Below are 21,820 nucleotides of genomic sequence, written 5' to 3'. Positions count from 1 at the left end.
ATTTATGGACCTCAGTGTCTCTCATAGATTACTCCCAGGGAAAAGATAATCCTATTTACACTCTAATTACTAAATAAAGGGCGTGCCCTAATTGCACTGCAGTAATTTTCCTGTATAGCATTTACATACAGCGTGCCAGTCCAGCCACATGTTGCATGTTGTTATTACTTGCACACACAGGAGACAGCAAAGCATACTTACTCATCAGCCACACAGCTTACACTGACGGTAGCCGTATCAAACAACTTTAACACTGTTACGTTACAAATATGTGCCACACTGTGAACCCACACCAAAAAAGAATGAAAAACACATTTCTGGAGAACATCCCACCGTAACACAACATAAACACAACACAACCATTACCCAGAATCCCATGCAGCCCTAACATTATACACCCCCGCTACCACCAAATCCCCCCACACATCAACCCCCCCTCTCCGTGCGTTGGTTGAGCGGAAGAGTTAGGGCTGCATGGGATTCTGGGTATTGGTACCGTCAGTGTAAGATGTGTGGCTGCTGAGTTAGTACGCCTTGCTGTCACTTACGTGAGCAAGCTGAAATTGCATTCTACGTGTGGTCGAGCAGGTACACTGTTAGGGCAGACTGTAGAGGGTGCCAAATGCAGTGTCATCACGCTCTGATATTCGGGAGTCTCCCGGGAAAAATGAGAGGGTTGGCAAGCGTGACGCTATCAAGCGCCATTCATTCAAAACTCGCGGGCTGCACTAACATCAAATTTCCACATTAAAGTGCGTGCCGGTGCGTGTGTCGGAGACCCCTGGTTAACATAGCACAAAGCATTTAAGCTTTGTATGCAGTGTTTTTCATTTTAAATTTAAAATTTTTTTTTGTGGCTCCCATTACTTTCTTTAATTTGTGAAACTTGCCAAAATGGCTCTTTGAGTGGTAAAGGTTGCCGACCCCTGAGTTAGCTCAATCAGATCACATACTGTACATCCAGACTGAGGGACCTTTAGTGCCCTTTAACAACTATTTGCTCTGAATCGGTTGTCCTCTGCTACTTTATTGCCCATTGTGTTTCCATGTCCTGTTCTTATGTTGACACTTTAAAGGCCTACTGAAAGCCACTACTACCGACCACGCAGTCTGATAGTTTATATATCAATGATGAAATCTTAACATTGCAACACATGCCAATACGGCCGGGTTAACTTATAAAGTGCAATTTTAAATTTCCCGGGAAACTTCCGGCTGAAAACGTCTCGGTATGATGACGTTTGCGCGTGACGTCAAGGGTTGAAGGAGACATTTTGGAATAGCACGGTCGCCAGCTCAAGTCGTCTGTTTTCACCACATAATTCCACAGTATTCTGGACATCTGTGTTGGTCAATCTTTTGCAATTTGTTCAATTAACAATGGAGACTGCAAAGAAGAAAGCTGTAGGTGGGATCGGTGTATTAGCGGCTGGCTACAGCAACACAACCAGGAGGACTTTGAGTTGGATAGCAGACGCGCTACCGACCACACCGATCATCGTGGTGCAGTCCTTCGTCGCGCCGTCGATCGCTGGAACGCAGGTGAGCACGGGTCGTGATGAGCAGATGAGAGCTGGCGTAGGTGGAGAGCTAATGTTTTTAGCATAGCTCTGTCAAGGTCCCGTAGCTAAGTTAGCTTCAATGGCGTCGTTAGCAACAGCGTTGCTAGGCTTCGCCAGGCGGTACAGCATTAACTGTGTGGTTACAGGTCCAGAGTTTAATAGTAATAGTAGTATTGTTGATCTTCTGTCTATCCTTCCAGTCAGGGGCTTATTTCGTCAGTTAAGCACGATGCTATCACGTTAGCTCCGTAGCTAAAGTGCTTCGCCGATGTATTGTCGTGGAGATAAAAGTCACTGTGAATGTCCATTTTGCGTTCTCGACTCTCATTTTCAAGAGGATATAGTATCCGAGGTGGTTTAAAATACAAATCCGTGATCCACAATAGAAAAAGGAGAGAGTGTGGAATCCAATGAACCCTTGTACCTAAGTTACGGCCAGAGCGAAAAAAGATACGTCCTGCACTGCACTCTAATCCTTCACTCTCACGTTCCTCATCCACGAATCTTTCATCCTGGCTCAAATCGGTAATCGTCGCTTTCTCGGTCCGAATCGCTCTCGCTGCTGGTGTAAACAATGGGGAAATGTGCGGAGCCTTTCAACCTGCGACGTCACGCTACTTCCAGTACAGGCAAGGCTTTTTTATCAGCGACCAAAACTTTATCGTCGATGTTCTCTACTAAATCCTTTCAGCAAAAATATGGCAATATCGCGAAATGATTAAGTATGACACATAGAATGGATCTGCTATCCCCGTTTAAATAAGAACATTTAATTTCAGTAGGCCTTTAAGTGTTTCCATGTCCTGTTCTTATGTTTGCAATTCACTGTATTTTCCGGACTATAGAGCGCATCGGTATATAAACCACATTTTCCAAGATTTTCGCACATTTTATCTCTCTCCCTACATTATCCGCACCGGACTATAAGCCGCAGATATATACGTTGTGAAATGAGTTATTTACACAGAAAGATTCTGTAAATTTTCATTTACATGCCTTAATTGTTTCCAAACGGGGCCTGTAACACGGCAGTAAAACGGCTGATCAAGCAAAACAGAAGTCATGGTCCCCAACCTTTTTTGCACCACGGATCGGTTTAATGTAGGCATTATTTTCAGGGACCGGCTTTCCACTTGTGCCAGATAAATACAGCAAAAATAAGTGCATGAAAAATAGAACTATAACGCTGAATTAGTTGGAGACATGAGCGTGTTTCTTTGCAATGAGATGCAGATGGAAATCAGCCTTTGGCTACAATCTGTCACATTTATATTTTATATGTTCATTAATGTGCATTGTATCATGTCACAAAGTTATAACAAGATGCTTACTTCCTATGAGGAGTTTTATTGGACATCTATAAACAATCTTATTGGTGTGTCTAGTGCAGGGGTCACCAACCTTTTTGAAACCAAGAGCTACTTCTTGGGTACTGATTAATGCGAAGGGCTACCAGTTTGATACACACTTAAATAAATTGCCAGAAATAGCCAATTTGCTCAATTTACCTTTAACTCTATGTTATTATTAATAATTAATTATATTTATCTTTGTGGAAACACTGATCATCTTAATGATTTCTCACAATAAATATATATAGAAACAGATAAATATCAATATGCAACACTTTATTTTTTCTTTTTTCTCTAAGTGCACATTTTTCAAATTGAACATTTTCAAATGATCACTTCTAAGACGGTCTTGTGAAATCACAATATCCCATTTTAACTAGCTAGCCACTAACATTTTTTAACAAATCATGAATTACTTTACATCATGTTTGTACAAATAATAAGTCATGTAAAATACAAAAGTCAACTCTCAAATTTTTAAATAAATCATGTCACACTTTGAACTGGACACCAAATCTGTTATCTGTTTCTTTGTCAGTTAGTGAAGACCAAGTCTTTAAAATATTTTCTTGGATTTTCAAATTCTATTTGAGTTTTGTCTCTCTTAGAATTAAAAATGTTGAGCAAAGCGAGACCAGCTTGCTAGTAAATAAATACAATTTAAAAAATAGAGGCAGCTCACTGGTAAGTGCTGCTATTTGAGCTATTTTTAGAACAGGCCAGCGGGCTACTCATCTGGTCCTTACGGGCTACCTGGTGCCCACGGGCACCGCGTTGGTGACCCCTGGTCTAGTGGGACAGGCAAAAGTTAAGTGCAGTCGTTTATAAATTATTTAATGTTTCTCTGCAGCAAATGTGTCAAGGGCCGGTACCGGTCCTTGGACCAGTGGTTGGGGACCGCTGAGCTAAACAGACTCAATAACACCACGGTGACGTCTTGTTGAATTTACGAAACTGAAACATTACAAAAAGAATGCCATTGTAAGTTGATAATACTAACACAGACACTTGTAAACGTGTTAGCATATTCGCTAATGCTAACGACGCTAGCTTAATTACATTACGATAGCACGTACAAATATGCATGAAAACACTCCTACAGACATCAGACATGGGACGGTTTAGTAAGTAAGAATTGTTTTAGCTCCATTGTAAAACTTACAAACGTTTAGAGTGAAGAATGAATGATCCATGCGAGTAGAAACACTATGCACAGCTAGAAGACAAAACGGCACTTTTACTTCTGGTTAAAAGCTCTAAATAGATTTGCATTGCGGCAGCACCTGCAGTGAGCGAACTGGTCCAAAAGATGGCGCCATAGCACAAACAATAACACACCGTTTCAGTGTCTGCTTGGTTTTTTTGAACTGTTTGCTTGGCCACCAGTGAAGGAAAATCCACCAATAAGTCATGGTCCGGATCATGTTTTGTGTTTTCTGTTAGTTTTGGACTCCTTTAGTTCCTGTTTGTGCACTTCTGAGTTGGTTACCATAGCGACATATTATTTTCACCTGCCTCTTGTGTTCGGGACGCTCACCTGTTGCTAATCAAGAGACATTATTTAAGCCTGCCTTTGTCAGTCAGTCGGTCTGGCTTCTTTGTTTGCGTCACGCTTCTGTTACGTGAGTTTTCCTATCTCTAGTCTATGCTAAGAGTTAGCCCCAGCATCCAGTGCGATCGGCACTTTTTCCTTCGTCTTGTTTTTCTGTTTTTGGTGCTTCGTTGATTTTCAAGATTAAATCATGTTCCTACCTGCAAGTCCTGTCCGGAGTCGTCCGTTTGCATCCCGGTAGAATTGATTGATTGATTGAAACTTTTATTAGTAGATTGCACAGTACAGTACATATTCCGTACAATTGACCACTAAATGGTAACACCCGAATAAGTTTTTCAACTTGTTTAAGTCGGGGTCCACGTAAATCAATTCATGGTACAAATATATACTATCATCATAATACAGTCATCACACAAGTCAATCATCAGAGTATATACATTGAATTATTTACATTATTTACAATCCGGGGGGTGGGATGAGGAGGGTTTGGTTGATAACAGCACTTCAGTCATCAACAATTGCATCATCAGAGAAATGGACATTGAAACAGTGTAGGTCTGACTTGGTAGGCTATGTACAGCGAGCAGAGAACATAGTGAGTTTAGAAAGCATAAGAACAAGTATATACATTTGATTATTTACATTTGGTTATTTACAATCTGGGGAGGTGAGATGTGGAGGGGGGGTGTTAGTCAGGGGTTGAAGTTGCCTGGAGGTGTTGTTTTAGTGCGGTTTTGAAGGAGGATAGAGATGCACTTTCTTTTACACCTGTTGGGAGTGCATTCCATATTGATGTGGCATAGAAGGAGAATGAGTTAAGACCTTTGTTAGATCGGAATCTGGGTTTAACGTGGTTTGTGGAGCTCCCCCTGGTGTTGTGGTTATGGCGGTCATTTACGTTATGGAAGTAGTTTGACATGTACTTCGGTATCAGGGAGGTGTAGCGGATTTTATAGACTAGGCTCAGTGCAAGTTGTTTTACTCTGTCCTCCACCCTGAGCCAGCCCACTTTGGAGAAGTTGGTTGGAGTGAGGTGTGATCTGGGGTGGAGGTCTAAAAGTAACCTGACTAGCTTGTCCTGGGATGTTTGGAGTCTAGATTTAAACGAACCGCGCAGTAAGCCGCAACCCCGCCGTGACATCGCACTGTTTTATAAGCCGCAGGGTTCAAAGCGTAGGAAAATTTTTTTATTTTATAATCCAGAATTAAGTGTTTTTATGTCCTGTTCTTACATTTAAATTTAAAGCACCTTTTGGATTTGCACCATTAATTTTGTTGTTTGTAAACAAACAATTGGGGAGAAAGATGAAACCTTGAGAAGGGATCGCAGATGTAGAAATACCCCTTTCAGGGGTGCAATGGATGTGGAGTGGGTATAATTATTGAATTGTTAGATTGGTAACGAAGGAGTCTGGTCCATCGGGAAGCCAACAGGATCTTCTTCTGGTCTCAACCAAGCCATCTACACATAATATCACAACAGGAGCAACACTTTATGTCTTCAAATCGCACTGTAAAACCTATTTGAGGTGTGGTGCCTATTTATTCAAGTGGACTATGCACAGTTTCTATTTGAGCAGAGTCCAGGGAATGAGGACGTACAGTATGTCGTGGAAAGTTTAGCCTTTAATTTTTCCGAAATAAATCCAGGCTAACTAAAGCAATTTTATCGGAAAGTGGTCGTCTCATTAAGGCTTAAAACAGTCCTGGATTTGGTTCTCTGGTCTAGGAAAACATGTTTTTTTAATATTAAACTTTATATTCATATTGCCTTATTTTTCTGGCAACTGAACTCAAAAACTGTTTTTTCCCCCCACGCACCTTCTAAATGTCTTTTCCAGCTTGAGTATTTGTTTTCCAATTTTGTTGCAAGCGAAGAACAATGCGAACCCACTGGTCTTGCATTAAAAATGAAACACAGCACGCCACCAGTGTCACAACACCAATCTCCTCGAGCAGCCTCCGGAATATTTCTGCTGATGTGACATTTTTTTACCACCACTCGTCGGGAACCCTCGCGCACAACTCTTTCTAAACTTTTGGAATAAATTGTTGTTTCAACCAGACAATTCAATTCTTGTTATAAAGCCTGAGGGGTTTGGGCCTTTACTCAACAGTATTTTAAGTCCATCTATACACAAGTGACTGCAGAGGGAGACAAAGCCGTTGTGTTAAAGTGGAACTGCACTTTTTTTTTTTGCCTATCGTTCACAATCTTTATGAAAGACAAGAAGACAAAAGTTGTTTTTTTTTAATTGCTTTTTAACATGTAAAAATTGGCTTGTTCTAGGTTGCTAGCTATGCAGCTAATGGGAGCAATCAATCTACTTCTAAATCAGTTTAAAAATGCTTTCAAAAACCGTCAACGATACTTCATTTACGTTCCGTAACCTGTATAACCACCCAGCTGTAGCAACATTGTTATTGTAAGAGCGAACACCGAGGAACGTTTTTTTAGCGTGGCGTGCTGCGTGTATCATGATCAATATTAAAGTGTGACTCACTCAATGGACAGTCGTCTGTTTGGTCCAGCTGGCTGGGGACATTTTTTCTGGTTTATTTGGGTAAGCACTCCATTTATGTTGAAATAGCTTGGCCTAAAGTTACATATTTCACCTCACTCTCTCAGCTTCCGTCTGCTCTAACGTCTCACCCTTCGTTCGTCCTGGCTCTAGAAGCAGTAGTGCATCCTCTGTATATTCAGCTTCAAAATGATAAGGTTGTGAATCCTCATTTGTCCGAAAATAGTCGTCTTTGAGGTCTGTTACCAAGTCTGCCATGATTAGAAAACATAGTCACGTCTGTTTCCGGAAGTAGGAACACACGTTTGTTGCCAGAAGTTGGAAGTGCGCTGTTCTGGAAACGGAACTCAAATGACTAAAATACAGTAAATATTGTACATATTACTTATTGTTATGAAGGTGTCTGTTACTACATTATATATATATATACATATACTTTCAGTGTGTATATAAAACATATCACATATTGTTATGAATATGTATCTTACTACATGATATGTATACTTGCAGTGGGTATATGAAGCATATTACATATTCTTATGAAGGTGTCTGTTACTACATTATATATATACTTGCAGTGTGTATATAAAACATATTACATATTGTTATGAAGGTGTCTGTTACTACATTATATACTGTATATACTTGCAGTGTGTATATAAAACATATTACATATTCTTATGAAGGTGTCTGTTACTACATTATATATATACTTGCAGTGTGTATATTGTACATATTACATATTGTTATGAAGGTGTCTGTTACTACATTATATATATACTTTCAGTGTGTATATAAAACATATCCCATATTGTTATGAATATGTATCTTACTACATGATATGTATACTTGCAGTGGGTATATGAAGCATATTACATATTTTTATGAAGGTGTCTGTTACTACATTATATATATACTTGCAGTGTGTATATAAAACATATTACATATTGTTATGAAGGTGTCTGTTACTACATTATATACTGTATATACTTGCAGTGTGTATATAAAACATATTACATATTCTTATGAAGGTGTCTGTTACTACATTATATATATACTTGCAGTGTGTATATAAAACATATTACATATTGTTATGAAGGTGTCTGTTACTACATTATATACTGTATATACTTGCAGTGTGTATATAAAACATATTACATATTCTTATGAAGGTGTCTGTTACTACATTATATATATACTTTCAGTGTGTATATAAAACATATTACATATTGTTATGAATGTGTCTGTTACTACATTATATATATACTTGCAGTGTGTATATAAAACATATTACATATTGTTATGAAGGTGTCTGTTACTACATTATATATATACTTGCAGTGTGTATATTGTACATATTACATATTGTTATGAAGGTGTCTGTTACTACATTATATATATACTTTCAGTGTGTATATAAAACATATCCCATATTGTTATGAATATGTATCTTACTACATGATATGTATACTTGCAGTGTGTATATAAAACATTTTACATATTGACATGAAGGTGTCTGTTACTACATTATATATATACTTGCAGTGTGTATTAGGGTTGCAAAGGGGTGGAAAGTTTCCGGTAAATTTCCGGAAATTTACCACAGAAAGTTAAGCTCTGGAAGTTTGGAAATATTGACCATTTTTTGATGATTTAAAGTTGGACACCGTCCATGAGAATTAATGGGAATATATGGGGATTAATGGGGAATAACAATAATTATATATTATTGGGCACTTGTCTATATGCTGCTGCATCTCTGTGGCATTTTTTGACATAGCTCTTTGTACAGTATTTGCAAATGTACACAGCCTTTCCGCTTACATTGGTTGGGGTGAAATGTCTCCACACATCAGATGGTGTAGGTGGCATTATTCTGTTTGTATTTATTTATTCTTGTAAAACACTAATGCGATGCCACACACCGATATAAATAGTCAGCTAAACAATTGGAGTAGTCTTTAAAAATATTTTACTGATGGAAAAATGCATAGAATAAGGCCAGATGAATAAATGAACACTCAATCAGCATGCTAAATCAAACTATAACCTACATTCTTGTATGACAACAGAATGGCTAGCAGAACAGAAGGCAGAGGAAACTACACCTTTTGATTTAGTATTTGCTAGTTCAACTTTACAGATCACCAAAAAGGTAAATTCGGATTGCTAACGTTGTTAGCATAAATGAATGGGATTTAACCTAGAGAAAATTAGCATCACAGCTAACGGAGAAATATTTTCGGTTCATTAGGAGACTGGTGGTTGTACATAAACCTAGCCAGCTAGAGATATTGACCCCAAAATCATACAGTAACAAGCAATTACACCTCTATTACACTTAAATACCATAGATCAAATATATTTACCCCAGTAATATCCTCAAAACTTACCTGACTGGATGAAGTCCTTGGGCTCAAATACTAGTGTGGCCTCAATAGTCCTGCTGTACTGTGTAGCATGCTGGGAATATCTGTGCATGTGATGGAAGAATGCACTGCACATGTGATGGAGGAATGCACAGTACAGGGTTGAAATTCTACTGAGTTTGCATTAAATCTGGTTGTTTTAGCTAATAATCATGCTGCAATATCTGGCATGTTGCATTCAATGTTTATTCCCCTTAATTTCCCATTAATTCCCGTTAATTCCCATATATTCCAGTTAATTCCCATGGAAAGTTTCCAATTTTGAATATTCCCGGAATTTTGCAACCCTAGTGTATATAACACATATTACATATTGTTATGAAGGTGTCTGTTAATACATTATATATATATATATATATATATATATATATATATATATATATATATATATATATATATATATATATATATATATATATATATATATATATATATATACTTGAAGTCTGTATATAAAACATATTTTTCTTCTACACTTTTATGTTAAAATACTGAACAGATGTTTATTGGGATGAGGTAAACATCTGTTCATTGTTTTAACATAAAAGTGTTTGATTGTGAGGCATTAAAAGCCACAAAATGCAACGGGTCCATCAGACCCCCAAATGCTGGCTGAGTAACAACAATATGAACATTACACAAGGGTTAAGTTGCCAGCCGCACAACTCCTCCTTCCCACTGATCCTCTCATATTATTAGAACCCATTAAAACTAAAGCCTGATTTGTTTCCAAACTCGTATATGGCTGACTTTATCGTGATGGTTCCGGCGGGTGAGTTAAAATGACACCATACAGATGGTCCAGTTAAATCGGTCGGGAATAACAGTTATTGCCTCAGCTAAATGCTGCGCAACGTTGTCAAACCAAAATAGTGCAAGTTTGATTTTGCATTGTGCATTAACTTGTGGTATAAAAAACAATTAGATAATCCATGTGTATTATCAGGAAAATAACATTTATTGTTGTATTTATAGTATGTGTGCATGCATATACTGACTTAGTGTGTTGGCTTAGTCTGGCCGAGCTGCTTTGAGTTAATATTGTTTTATTAAGGGAAGACTTCGCACTAATTTGGTTAGCTTTTTTTTTTTTTTTTTTTTTTTTTTTATAAGAGTAGGATGGTGTTTGCTAATAAACATTTATTATGATGAAAAAGTTTACTTTAATAAGTGTGAGATGCCCCGAGGACATGTAAGCTTGATTGTTAAATTGCATTGTTGCAATGTTGCCAAGATAATGGGCAAGGAAAGACCCTCAAGTCAAGGCAATTAGCCAACCAGTGGTTTGATTGTTGTTAAACAGATTAGAAAATGTTTAAGTACGCTGTGCGGAAATTAGCTCGTGTTTCACACAGTTTTAGCCCGCTATTGAACGCCGGCGCTAATGACACCATAAATGGTCAGATTTAGCAACGGGGAGAAAGTTGTCGCCCATGTCACGTTTATGGCTGTTGGAGGATGTGTCAAAGTGCGTGTTCTACTGACTTCCACAAGCAGCGTTGGACCGACACGTCAAACCTGCATAGAGGCTCGACGATACTTTGTCGTTTTGCCATTGTGAGCATGTTGCCGCCGGCGACAGCTGATGGAGGCGCACAGAGGGAGGTGCAGGTTCAAGCCAAACTGTTTGCTCGCTCGTTTGCTGATTGCAACGGTGGGGAAATCCACGGCCTGGAGGCGGCCTTTATGGCCATTAGAAGCCCAGGTCTCTATTCATTAGCTTACTGCCATGCGCCTTGGCGTATGTATGGCTCTGGAGCTTACTGCTGCCTTAAAGGCCTACTGAAAGCCACTACTACCGACCACGCAGTCTGATAGTTTATACATCAATGATGAAATCTTAACATTGCAACACATGCCAATACGGCCGGGTTAGATTAGTAAAGTGCAATTTTAAATTTCCCGCGAAATATCCTGCTGAAAACGTCTCAGTATGATGACGTTTGCGCGTGACGTCACGGATTGTAGTGGACATTTTGGGACACCATTGTGGCCAGCTATTAAGTCGTCTGTTTTCATCGCAAAATTCCACAGTATTCTGGACATCTGTGTTGGTGAATCTTTTGCAATTTTTTTAATGAACAATGGAGACAGAAAAGAAGAAAGCTGTAGGTGGGAAGCGGTGTATTAGCGGACGGCTGCAGCAACACCAACACGTAGCCGGTGTTTCATTGTTTACATTCCCGAAAGATGACAGTCAAGCTTTACCATTGACCTGTGGAGAACTGGGACAACAGAGACTCTTACCGGGAGGACATTGAGTTGGATACGCGGTACCGTGAGTACGCAGCTGCGGCTTCCAAACATTTGATCGCTTGCCCGTACGTGCGTGCCGCTATGTGCATGTCACGTACGTAACTTTGGGGACTTTGGGGAAATATATGTGCTGTATGAACTTTGCGGAGGTGAACGGTACTTTGGGCTGTGGGATTGAGTGTGTTGTACGGGTGTTTGAGTTGTGTTGGCAGGTTATATGGATGGGAGAGGGGAGGTGTTTGTTATGCGGGATTAATTTGTGGCATATTAAATATAAGCCTGGTTGTGTGTGTGGCTAATAGAGTATATATACACTACCGTTCAAAAGTTTGGGGTCACATTGAAATGTCCTTATTTTTGAAGGAAAAGCACTGTACTTTTCAATGAAGATAACTTTAAACTAGTCTTAACTTTAAAGAAATACACTCTATACATTGCTAATGTGGTAAATGACTATTCTAGCTGCAAATGTCTGGTTTTTGGTGCAATATCTACATAGGTGTATAGAGGCCCATTTCCAGCAACTATCACTCCAGTGTTCTAATGGTACAATGTGTTTGCTCATTGGCTCAGAAGGCTAATTGATGATTAGAAAACCCTTGTGCAATCATGTTCACACATCTGAAAACAGTTTAGCTCATTACAGAAGCTACAAAACTGACCTTCCTTTGAGCAGATTGAGTTTCTGGAGCATCACATTTGTGGGGTCAATTAAACGCTCATAATGGCCAGAAAAAGAGAACTTTCATCTGAAACTCGACAGTCTATTCTTGTTCTTAGAAATGAAGGCTATTCCACAAAATTGTTTGGGTGACCCCAAACTTTTGAACGGTAGTGTATGTCTTGTGTTTATTTACTCTTTTAGTCATTCCCAGCTGAATATCAGGTCCCACCCGCCTCTCACAGCATCTTCCCTATCTGAATCGCTTCCACTGCCCTCTAGTCCTTCACTCTCACTTTCCTCATCCACAAATCTTTCATCCTCGCTCAAATTAATGGGGTAATCGTCGCTTTCTTGGTCCGAATCGCTCTCGCTGCTGGTGGCCATGATTGTAAACAATGTGCAGATGTGAGGAGCTCCACAACCTGTGACGTCACGCTACTTCCGGTACAGGCAAGGCTTTTTTATCAGCGACCAAAAGTTGCGAACTTTATTGTCGATGTGCTCTACTAAATCCTTTCAGCAAAAATATGGCAATATCGCGAAATGATCAAGTATGACACATAGAATGGATCTGCTATGCCCGTTTAAATAAGAAAATCGCATTTCAGTAGGCCTTTAAAAATGGCTGTCTTGGATGTGTTTCAACACATATTTGGTCACTTGAAGCTCTTTTTCTGAATAAAAGAGAAGGTATGTGATAGACTTGGCAGGAACAACACAATACTATCTAAGGCCCCGTTTACACTAAGCCGGATAAGGTTCCATCCATCCATCCATTTTCTACCGCTTATCCCTTTCACAGGGGGGGCTGGAGCCTATCTCAGCTACAATCGGGCGGAAGGCGGGGTACACCCTGGACATGTCGCCACCTCATCGCAGGGCCAACACAGATAGACAAAGAACATTCAATCAATGTCAATCAATCAATGTTTATTTATATAGCCCTAAATCACAAGTGTCTCAAAGGGCTGCACAAGCCACAATGACATCCTCGGTTCAGAGCCCACATAAGGGCAAGGAAAAACTCACAACCCAGTGGGATGTCAATATGAATGACTATGAGAAACCTTGGAGAGGACCGCAGATGTGGGTGATACCCCCCCCCCTCTAGGGTAGACCGGATGCAATGGACGTCGAGTGGGTCTAGCATAATATCGTGAAAGTCCAGTTCATGGTGGATCTAACATAATAGTGAGAGTCCAGTCCATAGTGGGGCCAGCAGGAGACCATCCCGAGCGGAGATGGGTCAGCAGCGCAGAGAATGTCCCCAACCGATGCACAGGCGAGCGGTCCATCCCGGGTCCCGACTCTGGACAGTCAGCACTTCATCCATGGCCACCGGACCTGTGCCCCCCCCTTCCACAGGGGAGAGGGAGGCGGAAAAGAAAAGAAACGGCAGATCAACTGGTCTAAAAAGGGGGTCTATTTAAAGGCGAGGGTATACAAATGAGTTTTAAGATGGGACTTAAATGCTCACACTCACATTCACACACTAGGGCCAATCAACATATCCCCAGGTGCATGTCTTTGGAGGTGGGAGGAAGCGGAGTATCCGGAGGGAACCCACGCAGTCACGGGGAGAACATGCAAACTCCACACTGAAAGATCTTGAGCGCAGGATCGAACCTATGACCTTTGTATTGTGAGGCAGACGCACTAACCCCTGCGCCACCGTGCTGCCCGCCGGATAAGGTTATCCAGGATAAATCACACCTAACCTTATCCGTGTCCACACACAACAATGCCACCGTTTAAGACCCCCGCGCCCCTCCGTCCGCCTGAGCACAACGCGACCGAGTACGCATGTGCGGAAAAAAAAAATCACTTGAGCGTCCATTTGCTCCAAAGCTCTCCAGTAGATGAATTTACTTCACTGTAAAGTTGTTATTTAAAAGAGCTATATTGTAAATAGTTTACTGTGCAAGTGTGCAAGTTTTTAAATTAAAATGTATCTCCTTTGAACAATATCCAGTGTTGTGGTATTTCATCCATCCATCCATACATCTTCTTCCGCTTATCCGAGGTCTGGTCGCGGGGGCAGCAGCCTAAGCAGGGAAGCCCAGACTTCCCTCTCCCCAGCCACTTTGTCCAGCTCCTCCAGGTGGATCCCGAGGCGTTCCAGGCCAGCCAGGAGACATAGTCTACCCTATGTGTCCTGGGTCTTCCCCGTGGCCTCCTACTGGTCGGACGTGCCCTAAACACCTCCCTAGGGAGGCGTTCGGGTGGCATCCTGACCAGATGCCCGAACCACCTTATCTGGCTCCTCTCGATGTGGCGGAGCAGCGGTTTTACTTTGAGCTCCCCCCGGATGACAGAGCTTCTCACCCTATCTCTAAGGGAGAGCCCCGCCACCCGGCGGAGGAAACTCATTTTGGCCGCTTGTACCCGTGATCTTGTTCTTTTGGTCATAAACCAAAGCTCATGACCATAGGTGAGGATGGGAATGTAGATCGACCGGTAAATTGAGAGCTTTGTCTTCCGGCTCAGCTCCTTCTTCACCACAACGGATCGATACAGCGTCCGCACTACTGAAGACGCCGGACCGATCCCCCTGTCGACCTCACGATCCACTCTTCCCTCACTCGTGAACAGGACTCCGAGGTACTTGAAGGTACAAGATCTCCACCCCAACCCGGAGATGGCACTCCACCCTTTTCCGGACGAGAGCCATGGACTCGGACTTGGTGCTGATTGTAATCCCAGTCGCTTCACACTCGGCTGCGAACCGATCCAGTGAGACCTGAAGGTTTTGGCCAGATCTTGGTATTTCAATTAACTAGAATCCTATTGTAGTGAATCACCTGAGCCATCATCCATGGATCAAATACTTAATAGACATGAGAAAGTAGACAATGCGATAAAGAACATTTTACGACAATTACAACAATTAATCTAGGGATCTAAATATCTGGTCAGGACACTCCTAACTCTTTTGTTTACCTTCATTGTCCATTTTTGTGCTAATGGCGGAGTTAGCGAAGATGCGGCCATCATGCACGCCGCCTAGCCTTTTCACAGTCACATCCATAAAGCAATATTTGTAGTCACACACTGCCTGTATCACATCCACGAGAGGAAAAGACAAAGTTTTTCGCTAAGTACAAACCCCGTTTCCATATGAGTTGGGAAATTGTGTAAGATGTAAATATAAACGGAATACAATGATTTGCAAATCCTTTTCAACCCATATTCAGTTGAATGCACTACAAAGACAAGATATTTGATATTCAAACTCATAAACTTTTTTTTTTTTTGCAAATAATAATAAACTTAGAATTTCATTGCTGCAACACGTGCCAAAGTAGTTGGGAAAGGGCATGTTCACCACTGTGTACATCACCTCTTCTTTTAACAACACTCAGTAAACGATTGGGAACTGAGGAAAGTAATTGTTGAAGCTTTGAAAGTGGAATTTTTTCCCATTCTTGTTTTATGTAGAGCTTCAGTCCTTCAACAGTCCGGGGGTCTCCGCTGTCGTATTTTACGCTTCATAATGCGCCACACATTTTCGATGGGAGACAGGTCTGGACTGCAGGCGGGCCAGGAAAGTACCCGCACTCTTTTTTTTTTTACGAAGCCACGCTGTTGTAACACGTGCTGAATGTGGCTTGGCATTGTCTTGCTGAAATAAGCAGGGGCGTCCATAAAAAGACGGCGCTTAGATGGCAGCATATGTTGTTCCAAAACCTGTATGTACCTTTCAGCATTAATGGTGCCTTCACAAATGTGTAAGTTACCCATGTCTTGGGCACTAATGCACCCCCATACCATCACAGATACTGGCTTTTGAACTTTGCGTCGATAACAGTCTGGATGGTTCGCTTCCCCTTTGTCCGGAGGACACGATGTCGAATATTTCCAAAAACAATTTGAAATGTGGACTCATCAGACCACAGAACACTTTTCCACTTTGCATGAGTCCATCTTAGATGATCTCGGGCCCAGAGAAGCCGGCGGCGTTTCTGGATGTTGTTGATAAACGGCTTTCGCTTTGCATAGTAGAGCTTTAACTTCCACTTACAGATGTAGCAACAAACTGTATTTAGTGACAGTGGTTTTCTGAAGTGTTCCTGAGCCCATGTGGTGATATCCTTTAGAGATTGATGTCGGTTTTTGATACAGTGCTGTCTGAGTGATCGAAGGTCACGGTCATTCAATGTTGGTTTCTGGCCATGCCGCTTACGTGCAGTGATTTCTCCAGATTCTCTGAACCTTTTGATGATATTATGGACCGTAGATGTTGAAATGCCTAAATTTCTTGCAATTACACTTTGAGAAATGTTGTTCTTAAACTGTTTGACCATTTGCTCACGCAGTTGTGGATAAAGGGGTGTACCTCGCTCCATCCTTTCTTGTGAAAGACTGAGCATTTTTTGGGAAGCTGTTTTTATACCCAATCATGGCACCCACCTGTTCCCAATTAGCCTGCACACCTGTGGGATGTTCCAAATAAGTGTTTGATGAGCATTCCTCAACTTTATCAGTATTTATTGCCACCTTTCCCAACTTCTTTGTCACGTGTTGCTGGCATCAAATTCTGAAGTTAATGATTATTTGCAAAAAAAAAATGTTTATCAGTTTGAACATCAAATATGTTGTCTTTGTAGCATATTCAACTGAATATGGGTTTAAAATGATTTGCAAATCATTGTATTCCGTTTATATTTACATCTAACAAAATTTCCCAACTCATATGGAAACGGGGTTTGTAGAATCACAGTTGACCCGGACATTCGAAAGTTCTCTTGCCGTCTGAGATGTGTTGTATCTCAAACAGCTGCAATGGCGTGTTTCCTTCACTTAAGGTATTCATGTGTGATTTCCACAATTGTCTTGTACATGTAGAAGAAGGAGAAACACGGGCATGTCTGGATGGCTCGCCTCCATCTTTTTAGCCCCGGCTGTGGCGCGTTCTTTCTGACGTCACTTCCACTGTGAGGCGCGGTCTTTCTGACGTCGCTTCCTCTCCGAACTCACTTTGTAAACGATCAATGAGTCCATACAAAGCTAAGTGCCGGAGATTGAACAAATACACGGCGCGCTTACCCGTGTAAAAATTTGTCCGAGGAGGGGGACCTTAAACGCTGGTGTAGTGTGACTGAAACGGGGCTTAGGCTAAATAATTATTCATTTAAGGGGTTAAACCAGTGGTTCTCAAATGGGGGTACGCGTACCCCTTGGGGTACTTGAAGGTATGCCAAGGGGTACGTGAGATTTTTTTTTAATATTCTAAAAATAGCAACAATTGAAAAATCCTTTATAAATATAAATAAAAACCTATCTTTTTTTCAAAATAGTTCAAGAAAGACCACTACAAATGAGCAATATTTTGCACTATTACACAATTTAATAAATGAGAAACTGATGACATAGTGCTTTATTTTACTTCTTTATCTCTTTTTTTTTAACCAAAAATGCTTTGCTCTGATTAGGGGGTACTTGAATTTTAAAAAAATTCACAGGGGGTACATCACTGAAAAAAGGTTGAGAACCACTGGGTTAAACGACTTAGTGTAGACATGGCCTAAAAAAAGTTTTCAATGGCATATTTCTCTCTCACTGTAGGGATTCAAAATAATCTATTTACCTTTCAAGCACAACTGAAGTTAGTTAGCAGGTTTCAACAATCCTCCAAGGCCTTTTGGTGCATTCCAGTTTACATCTGTAATACGAAAAATACTTATGACCATGTTTTATACTTTATTATGTTTTGTATGTCCTCCTCAGGAACCAGCATCCTCTGCATTTGTATTTTGTACAACTGGGCTATTTTAACTGCCATATACGTTTTAACGTAAATAAACGGACTTTTAACTAAACCAATACATCAAAGGAAAATATAACTATTTACTCTTTTGTGGGGTGTGAAGGCAAATTGGCCTTTTAGTAATGTTAACTTAGACTTAGACTTCCTTTTTATTGTCATTCAAATTTGAACTTTACAGCACAGATAAGAACGAAATTTCGTTACATAAGCTCATGTTAGTGCAGGATAAAAAAAGCAATAAGGTGCATATATAAATAAATAAATATATATAAATAATATATATATAATATATATATAAAATAAATAAATGTATATACAAATACATTTAAATAAATAAATACATTACTGTTCATATAAATATATTGCACTTTTCCACATGCGTCCACGTTTATGGATGTATGTTATATTGTCTTTTTTATTCCAGCGAGTTAATCCATTTTGGGGGGAGTTGAGGGGATAATTTAATTATGATGCGTTTAAGAGTCTTACGGCCTGAGGGAAGAAGCTGTTACAGAACCTGGAGGTTCTGCTTCGGAGGCTGCGGAACCTCTTTGTTAAGAAGAAGTTCCAGAAATTGTTCCTCAATTTTTGAATCATGTGACTTGAGGGTTATTTGAATGTATAGATTTTATTGTGTTTGGTATTTACAATAACTCTGGCTTACCGTATTTTCCGCACTATAAGGCGCACCGGATTATAAGACGCACCTTCAATGAATGGCCTATTTTAAAACTTTGTTCATATATAAGGCGCACCGCATTATAAGGCACATAGAATAGACGCTACAGTAGAGGCTGGAGTTACGTTATGCATCCCGTAGTTGCGAGACCTGTTGTGGCTCAATATTGGTCCATGTATAAGGCGCACCGGATTATAAGGCGCACTGTCAGGTTTTGAGAAAGTTCGAGGTTTTTGGGTGCGCCTTATAGTGCGGAAAATACGGTAGTTTATTTACAACATGCCTACAAGCAGGGCTACGCATTTATGGCGAAAACCAAAATCAGGATTAGGGAGGAAACGATACAAAGATTTCATATCGCAGTTCTAGTTTAATTTATTCCACATAGACTACGTTTACACTGCAGGACAAAGTGGCCCGGATCGCAAGTAAAATGTGATTTTTATCAGACTCCAGTGTCTGATAAAAACAGACACTGGCCTCTAGTGGGATCTGAGCCAAGGATGTCGTTGTGGCTTGTGCAGCCCTTTGAGACATTTGTGATTAAGGACTATATAAGTAAACTTTGATTGATTGATTGATTGATTGATCGACGTCACTCGCATGCGCACTCCGATAAAGTGAAAACAAAGGAAGTTGACCGGGAGGAAGTTGCTAATACTACAAAATAAAATAAAAGTTGAAACACCTTAAAAATTAGTGTTTTTTGAAGTAAAAGTAAATGAAAGTAATTTAATCTTTTTATGGCTGTTAAGTAGAGGAGACACGGACATCAGCGTGGAATCTACGGAAGCTTTTTTTGTCAACTCACATGTAAACAAATGTGCCATAGCGTCAAATCCGGTCTTTCAACAATCGTTATTTCTTCGGAATCAAAATATACTGTCGTGGTCAAAAGTTTACATACACTTGTAAAGAACATAATGTCATGGCTGTCTTGAGTTTCCAATCATTTCTACAACTCTTATTTTTATGTGATAGAGTGATTGGAGCACATACTTGTTGGTCACAAAAAACATTCATGAAGTTTGGTTCTTTTATGAATTAATTATGGGTCTACTGAAAATGTGAGCAAATCTGCTGGGTCAAAAGTATACATACAGCAATGTTAATATTTGCTTACATGTCCCTTGGCAAGTTTCACTGCAATAAGGCACTTTTGGTAGCCATCCACAAGCTTCTGCTTGAATTTTTGACCACTCCTCTTGACAAAATTGGTGCAGTTCAGCTAGTTTTGTTGGTTTTCTGACATGGATTTTTTTCTTCAGCATTGTCCACAAGTTTAAGTCAGGACTTTGGAAAGGCCATTCTAAAACTTTAATTCTAGCCTGATTTAGCCATTCCTTTACCAATTTTCATATGTGTTTGGCGTCATTGTCCTGTTGGAACACCCAACTGCGCCCAACCTCCGGGCTGATGATTTTAGGTTGTCCTGAAGAATTTGGAGGTAATCCTCCTTTTTCATTGTCCCATTTACTCTCTGTAAAGCACCACTTCCCTTGGCAGCAAAACAGGACCAGAGTATAATACTACCACCACCATGCTTGACGGTAGGGATGGTGTTCCTGGAATTAAAGGCCTCACCTTTTCTCCTTTAAACATATTGCTGGGTATTGTGGCCAAACAGCTCAATTTTTGTTTCATCTGACCACAGAACTTTCCTCCAGAAGGTCTTATCTTTGTCAATGCGATGTATATTCACATATTACATATACCGTATTTTTCGGACTATAAGTCGCAGTTTTTTTCATAGTTTGGTGCGACTTATACTCAGGAGCGACTTATGTGTGAAATTATTAACACATTACCGTAAAATATCAACTAATATTATTTAGCTCATTCACGTAAGAGACTAGACGTATAAGATTTCATGGGATTTAGCGATTAGGAGTGACAGATTGTTTGGTAAACGTATAGCATGTTCTATATGTTATAGTTATTTGAATGACTCTTACCATAATATGTTACGTTAACATACCAGGCACGTTCTCAGTTGGTTATTTATGCCTCATATAACACAGTAGTCCCCAACCTTTTTGTAGCTGCGGACCGGTCGACGCTTGAAAATTTGTCCCACGGACCGGTGTGTGTGGGAGGGGGGGTGTATTTAAAAAAAAAAAAAATATATATATATATATACTGTATTTTTTTTTTTTTACATAAAGAAATACAATCATGTGTGCTTACGGACTGTATCCCTGCAGACTGTATTGATCTATATTGATATATAATGTATATATTGTGTTTTTTATGTTGATTTAATAAAAAAAATACAAATATATATATTATTATTTTTATTTTTTTTATTTTTTTATTTTCTTGTGCGGCCCGGTACCAATCGGCCCAATGGTTGGGGACCACTGATATAACATACACTTATTCAGCCTGTTGTTCACTATTCTTTATTTATTTTAAATTGCCTTTCAAATGTCTATTCTTGGTGTTGGCTTTTATCAAATAAATTTCCCCCAAAAATGCGACTTATACTCCAGTGCGACTTATATGGTTTTTCCTTCTTTATTATGCATTTTCGGCCGGTGCGACTTATACTCCGGAGCGACTTATACTCCGAAAAATACGGTAGCCTAATATTTGTGCACTATTGACAAGTGAAAATTCGGTCTTCTTAAATAGACTTTGTTCACCGAAACCAGATGTCGTGATGAAATATCCACTTCCACTGGTGACTGCGTCTTTACCGGCGCACACGGGTGACGTAGCTCGCCCGAAGCTGACGAAAAAGTCACGTTCGGGTCACATTGCGTATAGACTGAAGTCACATTTGAAAAGATCAGATTCCAATCGGATTCAGGACTACCCCCACATCTGTCACTTGAGGGCAAAAAATCTGATATGGTGTGCAGTGTAAATGGGGTGAAAAAGTAGAGGGAAATACAAAAGTGTAGTTTTTTCAGTCAAAAATAGACCAACAAACCCTCTTTATTGAGCATTACAACCATGCTACTTCCTGTTTACTTTCTTCCAGGTTAAAAAGCAAACAAGCAGGGCCTGGTTTTTGCCAAGTAGTGATGTT

General features: G+C 40.1%; 1 protein-coding gene across 3 annotated transcripts in view; it reads left to right on the top strand.

Annotated features, from left to right (window-relative positions):
* Window positions 1–21,820, top strand: part of diaph2 (diaphanous-related formin 2) — a 1,018,926-nt gene that overhangs the window by 34,825 nt on the left and 962,281 nt on the right. The window lies entirely within an intron of this gene.

Source organism: Entelurus aequoreus, linkage group LG28 (assembly GCF_033978785.1).
Source record: "Entelurus aequoreus isolate RoL-2023_Sb linkage group LG28, RoL_Eaeq_v1.1, whole genome shotgun sequence".
Taxonomy (NCBI): Eukaryota; Metazoa; Chordata; class Actinopteri; order Syngnathiformes; family Syngnathidae; genus Entelurus; species Entelurus aequoreus.
The sequence above is the reverse complement of the archived record's forward strand: the minus strand, read 5'-3'. Positions and strand labels throughout refer to the sequence as shown.